This window comes from Lactuca sativa, chromosome 7 (assembly GCF_002870075.4).
Source record: "Lactuca sativa cultivar Salinas chromosome 7, Lsat_Salinas_v11, whole genome shotgun sequence".
NCBI classification, from domain to species: Eukaryota; Viridiplantae; Streptophyta; class Magnoliopsida; order Asterales; family Asteraceae; genus Lactuca; species Lactuca sativa.
Window position 1 is genome coordinate 142,208,227 of NC_056629.2, and position 7,453 is coordinate 142,215,679.

The following is a 7,453-nucleotide window of genomic DNA, read 5'->3' on the forward strand; positions in this document are numbered from 1 at the left end:
GGTCCAAGGAGGAGACCGTAATAGGGCAATTAATGCAGAAGTGGCTAAGCTGACGAAGGCTGGGATATTAAGGGAGGCAATATTCCCAACATGGAGTGTGAACCCAATTATGGTCCGCAAAGGCTGGTGTACTTTGTTAGTAGAGCTCTGCAAGGACCAGAACTTGTCACACCCCCAAACCAAGGATGGCGGAAACGTCCGGGGGTGGAGGACTTCATGTATAGTATCACAACAACGTGTATAATAGTGCTCAAAGTAAATACAACCATCATAAATATAATTGAAAAAGTTACACCAATGTATATGTTTACATATTTCAAATCAATTACATTATGATGACAAAATGAACTGTTTGACGATTTATCGTCCCATCCTCAAAACGCTGTTGATTTCCTGTTTCACTGAATTCCTGAGAATACAAGTAGTTTTGAAAAAGTGTCAACACAAAGGTTGGTGAGTTCATAAGCTTTTGATAGTAAGAGTTTGAAAATCGATCTTTGTAAAGAGATGTATGTTACCAAGAAAATCCAATATTTTCCTTATAAAAGTTATGTGGTCCTAAATACCAGGACCGAAAATGAACAAGTATTTGCCATACTTAAAGATATAAAAAGTGGTTTCAAATTGGCGTAAAACCCTTTCTGATTTGAGAAAACTCCCGTAATGAATGGTGTGTGGTCTTAAATACCAAGACTGAAAATATACAACAATATCTGTATTTATTGATATAAAAGCGATTTTAAATCGATATAAAAACCCTTTTTGATATGAAGGCGTACAATTATTTTTCCATACTTAAAGTAATTTCAGTGAGCTAAATCGACATAACTCGCTAATTTAAAATTAGAACCCGTAAATCTTATGATTTGTTAATACCACATGTGAGCTATCATAACCATACTTGACTTAGACGGCCTCGTAATGCGACGTTCTTCAGGCGTCGCCGTTAAATGACACTTGTCACCACAGACCTGCCGGTCTAGCTGTTGCAAGCAGCTCAGGTGTGGGTTTGTCAAACCCAATATAGATCTATACACAACTATCACGTTCTCCCTACAAGAGACTCTAGTTACAATTTACAGGACTTTTTGAATTGGTTACTATAGAAGTAACCCGAAGAGAGTGACTCACAAATTTATTCATTAACAGATTTACGTGAACTAAACTGAAAACCTTTGATAACTAGTTTTGAAAAGTAAATTATAAATAAACTATACCTATTATAGTTTATCGAAAACGTTTGTAATGTATAAGAACTCTTTCATGAAAATGCATTAATGCTATGAATCCATTAACTATGCTTATTATAGCTTAGTATACATGTTCAAATGAATGAATAATCTTATCATGAATGACTAAGTTTCAGTTTATGATGATAACTAACAAGGAAACACATTCAATATTTAGAACTTATTGTTATACACTTTGCTCAGCATAATACAAAGTGTTATGAAAGTTATAAGCTGTTAACTAATTTTTAACCTTTCTACACTGTTTTAGAAAAGTCATAAAAAAATCATACGAAGTCGAAAACTAAATCCGTAAATTCTGACAGTTCCGAAAATGTGTCTAGTTTACTCATAATTTTTATCATGATTTTTAATGACCTCCAACTTGGGTGAAAAAGTCCATAATCACAGACTGGTCCGGATTGGTGTTTGAAATGATAGGCAGTTTTGTAAAAATCACCATAAATTGTAGAACAATCGTATGGAGATGTGAAAATAGTCATTTTAAAAGCTAAGAACTGGAACTACTTACACCAAAAACAGGTTTGAAAACAAAAATGTTTGAGTTGCCCAAAACAATCCGTGAATGGAGTCCAACTTTTCTAATGAAAGCTGTTAGAAAAGTTTAGTTATGTTCTTGGTGTTTTAACTTGTATTCCCCCCTTAAAAACTTGAGAAAACATGAAATTATAGGGGTATGAACTCACCTTGAGTGGGTTCAGTAGATGAGTGTTGAAGAAGAGAAGTGTTCAACTCAAGAACACTTGAAGAATCACTTGAAGATTTGAAGATCTAACAAGAATGTGATGATGTTTGTGTAAGGAATCAATGATTTGAGGCAAAGGGAAGTGTAATAATCATAGAGAATGATGAACTTACCAAAATGAAGGAGAAAAGCTGGAAAATGCCTTGGGAATCTCGAATTTGTGGGAGGAAGTTGGAGAGAAAAGGTGTTTGATCTTCTTGGTGAAAATGAGGAAAATGTGTGAAGTGAAGAGTGAAAGAGGGTTCTCCAGCTCTTTTTGGACGTGAGTTTGCTGGGAGAATGAGTGGGGTAAGGCCTTGAGGTGACTAGGAGTAGAGAGGAGTACAAGGATTGGTCAAAGGAATGGGCATGGGGTGGTGGTTTGTGCAAAATATTATGGCAAGATTCACACTCCACCTCAAGATCTCTCTTAAAAGATTTTATTCATATATAAATATTCCCATAAAAATATGCCCAAATTATGAATATTTAGGGTCTTATATTTTAAAATATGATTTCTGAAGAAAATCCCACGTTAAAATGATTAAAAGCGGACTTAAAACGGAGAAATGATCGAAAACCGGGTGAAAAACGAAGAAATCCAAAGTTCAGGACCGGAGGCGCTAAGACTCGGTCATCAGCAGTCCACATCCGAAGGGTGGTCTTGGTCGCGGAGGCGGATATGAAGGAAAAGGGCTGCGGTCCGAAGTCTTGATGCGGTCAGGAGGCGAGGCGAGGCTCGCTGCGGCTGGACGGCTGCGGTCTCCTTGGCTGCGGCTGGCTGGCTGCGGCTGCTGGCTAGGTGACCGCGGATCCTCAAGAAGACTCCGGTTGCTCAAAGGGGCCTCGGATCCAAGAGGACTTGACCATCAAAGAGAGGCTTCGGTCCTAAGAGTTATTTTCCTTGGTGTTTCCCTCATTTGAGTGATTTCTCATCAAACCAAGTATCGGGATGCCCCAATTGCTTATAAAAATTTCAAGAGAAGTTTTGGGAGAGATTTTACAATCTTGGAGAGATTTCTCATACAAAGAGAGATTTAGGAGAGATTTCACATATGGAGAGAGATTTAGGAGAGATTCCACATTCTTGGAGAGATTTCTCATACAAAGAGAGATTTAGGAGAGATTTCACATATGGAGAGAGATTTGGGAGAGATTCCACATTCTTGGAGAGATTTCTCATACAAAGAGAGATTTGGGAGAGATTTCACATATGGAGAGAGATTTGGGAGAGATTCCACATTCTTGGAGAGATTTCTCATACACAGAGAGATTTGGGAGAGATTTCACATATGGAGAGAGATTTCGGAGAGATTCTCGATAAAGAGAGATAGAGTGAAAACGATTGAGAGAGGTTTCATGTGTGGCATTTTTGAGTGTCCGGCTTCGCAATGCGAGGTCCGTAAACCCCGTTAAGCCTTGTTTAAGGATCTTACACACTCCCGATGAGTATGCAACATTGTTTTATCGGTTTGGATCGTCACTTACCACAGTTTTAGGTTAAGGAGATCTAGATGCATGTACTTTTCGATTTATGATATCTCATTAGAATAGCGAGTTGTGAAGTAATTACCTAACGTAAACCCTAGAACCCACGGGCTAACTGAGTCGACCTGTTTGACTTGTTGACTTTAGTTAACTTTGACTTGACCGGAAATTGACGGTTGTCACATCATCCCCCCGTTAGAGGGAATTTCGTCCCGAAATTTGAATTTAGGCAAGGAGTAGGCATGAATAATCGAGCCAAGAAGTGGGGATACCTCCTAATCGACTGATTCTCGTGCTCCCAAGTGACTCCAGGTCCTTGGTTAGTATTCCAGCGAACTTTCACTAATGGGAAGCGGCGTTGCTTCGTCCGCTTGACCTCTCGGTCCATGGTCACTACGGTTCTTCCATGAAGGTGAGGCTCTTGTGGAAATCGATCTTGTCGAGGGGGATTACAAGAGTCTCGTCGGATAGATACTTCTGCAAATTCGAGACGTGGCGGGTAGAATGTACTTTACCAAGCTCGCGGGGGTAGATTGAAGTTGCGAGTTACATGGCTGATTATGACAAGAATCTCGAAGGGCATAATTATCTGGGGTTTTAGCTTTCCATGCTTTCCGAAGCGTACTAAGCCTTCCCAGAGTGAGGCTTCCAGAGGAATTTGGTCTCTGACTCTGGAGTTCTAAAGGTTTCTCCCTCTTGCTTCTCTTCCCAGTCAAGGGTTGCTCCCTTCAGGGTCAAAGTCGTAAGGGGGTTTCGTAATTTGCGAGAAGTTTTAAAGGAACTAAGATGGTAGGTCAACGAGACCCAGAATTTCGGCGTGTTCCCGTCGACGCCTTTGGTGCTGACAATTTCTCAATGGTTTTGATTAATTGAAAGGGTCCTCAAGAATTTCCACATCAATAATAGTGTGTCTTAGGAATTTGACTCTTTAATTCCAAAACTCGTATCTAGAGAACTTCAGGTAAGGTTTCTCTGATCGTATTGTTTCCACGGTTTGTTGTAGCTGCTCTTTTTTGTTTTCTTCTTACTATTAGGGTAGATAAGCAAGTCATTTTCAAGGATAATGACGAACTGATCCCAGTAAGAATGGCGTACTCTATTCATTAAGTGCATGAAGACTGCGAGTGGGTTGGTCCTATCCGAGGGGTATCACTACGAACTTGCAGCGTCCGCATCGAATTTGGAGGATTGTCCTTAGACATCCTTCTCCAATACTCGCGACTGGTGATATTCAGATCTCAGGTCCAATTCCTGAAGGGTACCTCGTTCCTTGCGGTTAGTCGGCCTATTCGTCTATGTGAGGCAGATAGTAAAGGTTTTTACTGGAGATATTGTCGGGGCCTCTGAGATCGATGGACCCACGAGCAATTTGTCTTTCTATTTGAAGAATAAGACCGGAGCTCTCCAAGGTGAGAAGCTTGGTTCTTCAATTTCATTGTTGAGTAGTTCGACAGGTTTGACCTGACAGCTCTTGTATCTCGGTAGGAAGCATGTGGGTTTGGTTTTCACGACTAGACCTTTTCGGATGGTAGGACATTCACTCGCCCTCCTGGGCAACCTTGGCCCAAAGCTCATGGCAGGACTCGTACCTGGTCCATCTATCATTAACTTGCGCATATAGGTCGTATGTGCTTAAGATTGGCAAGACAATTGGATGGGTGACTCTGCCCCAAATCCACAACCAGACATGGAACAGGAAATAGGGTGGAAGCACACATCTAATGTCCGTAGAATCTTAATTATACATTATCCTCGCGTATACACGTATTAGTGGTAGACTAACCGTATCTGTCCCAAGCTTATGTGCTTGAACCTAGGCTGCTACATGAGTGACATTCCCAAAGGTCTCCTGTAAATACTTGTGATAAGGTTTCGGGAAGTATAACACTCCTCTGGTGCGTGTTTTGGAGTTTCACAGCGAGAGATGACCCGGAGGTCCGTGCTGGATGTTTATGAGAGACGAAGGTTTCGATATTCGAGGGGGGGGGGGGTAGGTGAAAGGGTCCTTTTGTAGTCGTTAAATCGGGAAGATGAGGACTATACTAATCGAAACTGAATGGTGACAACCGAATCTTTTTAGTTAACATGTGTTAAGCTGTATTCATAAGAAGATATCACTAGTGTGATAGAGTATCTCGTGTTTCTTCTCAGGGTGTTCCGTTTTGTTTGATATAATTATTATTGTAGATGATTCATACCACAGTGTCTAGCACTTGTAGTGGGTGTGTTTCGATAGCCAGTAATGATACTTGACATCATGATCCCTGACAGGTCTCCCTACGTTCGAGCGGTATATGAACGTTATATGTAAGTTGATGTTGGTGAAATCGTAGAGTGGGTGGCCCCACTCAATTCCTACTACTAGACATGGAATAGGAGTCAGGATGGAATTATTTGTTTCAAGACATCAGTATTTTGATTATAATTAACCCCGATGTATCTACAAAGTCGTCACATCTTACAGGTAATGATCCTAAGGTCATATATGAATGTCTTTGGTTTGATTTGAACGAGCGAGTATTTTAACTACTTTTAGAAAGACGGTGACTTTAGCAAACATACCAAATTCATTACAAACATATGGTACTTAAACGTTTTTGTCGTTGGAAACATTACAAAAGTCCTAATATGGTTCCTTGTTACCTTTGCTGGTTCGTTTGTCACACTCCTCCGGCTCCCCCGTCATTCCTCTCAGTTGGACAGTTTCTCTTGAAGTGTCCTGTTTCGCCACATAGGAAGCACACTGGAATTACTTTGGTATTGGGGGTTGAAGCGATGTACTGAGTCGGGGCCCTATAGAAACGGACGGTATGCCCTTTCCTGTTTCAGTTTTTGCAGTGCATCTCCCGGCAAGCCCCATTGTGATGGAAGCTACATTGGTTACACTTTGGGAGTGATCCCTTATATGGTCTGGCCGGCGTTTGGGTGGCAGAACCCGTGGCTAGTATCGCGACGTTCGTCGTGACTTCTGCTGTAATGGCAGGTGCAGCTACGAATTGCTTTCTTCCAGCGAGTTTTTTGAGGTAGGTTACACTTCTTTTCATCCCAGAACTTTCGCTTCTTGTTCGTAGGTTTGTGGCCTGAGGTATTTTCGTTGGCAGACACCCGTTGGTGTTCCTGATTGTTACCACAATCTATATTGTCAGTACCGCTTCCATTTCTGCTGGCGTTGTTAGCATTGAATTGCGCCATGACGGTTGTCACGGCTGCCGTGACTGCAGCCTGAAAAGTAGCAGGGTCTATCTGCAGAGTTGGCGCCTTGCTAGTTGGTTGGTTGCCTCTTGGTGAAGGCATAGCTGTGTTTCACGATGAAAAACGACTTCGTTAGTGGAAATGATTATCTTAAGTGCATCCTTACGATTTATATTTACGCATATAAATTTTTGCACATTACTGTATTATTCCTAGTGTTTCCGCTAACGTTCCTGAGATGGAGTTATGGAAGTGGTTAGAAGTAGGTTTCATACGGGCGTTAAGCTTTACTCATCTTAGGATCATGTTTGTCCAAACACACTTAGCTGAGGAGTTTTGATGGGATCCGGTGTATTAGTGCTGGGAAGATCGCACCTTATAGGTCTACGAAGAAGGCATCCCCTCAATCATAAGGGTTAAATGGAGAGACGGTAATGAGTCTTTAGAATGGCTATACGTTGCGAGTTTTCTAACTAAGTTTATCGATCTTAGTTCAATTTATAACGTATTTCGGTTGTTAAGGGTGTTCTGAAAACAGTTCATAACGAGAGTCTTTATATGGTAAACCCATGAATTTTTAGTAGTTAAGTATCCAAGTGAAACCTTGTAACTTGACCCAAGCTAGGTCCTTATTAAGACCAATTGATGTATGCTTAGTTATATAATTAAGGCTAAATAGACCTTCAAGTCTGTTAGGTATGTCCTAAGCCCATCTTGTAAATATGACTCTAGTAATTATGGTTTCGGCGAAAATTTTTGACCTAGATGTAGGTTTACCTCACATCCGTGCATGGAAAAG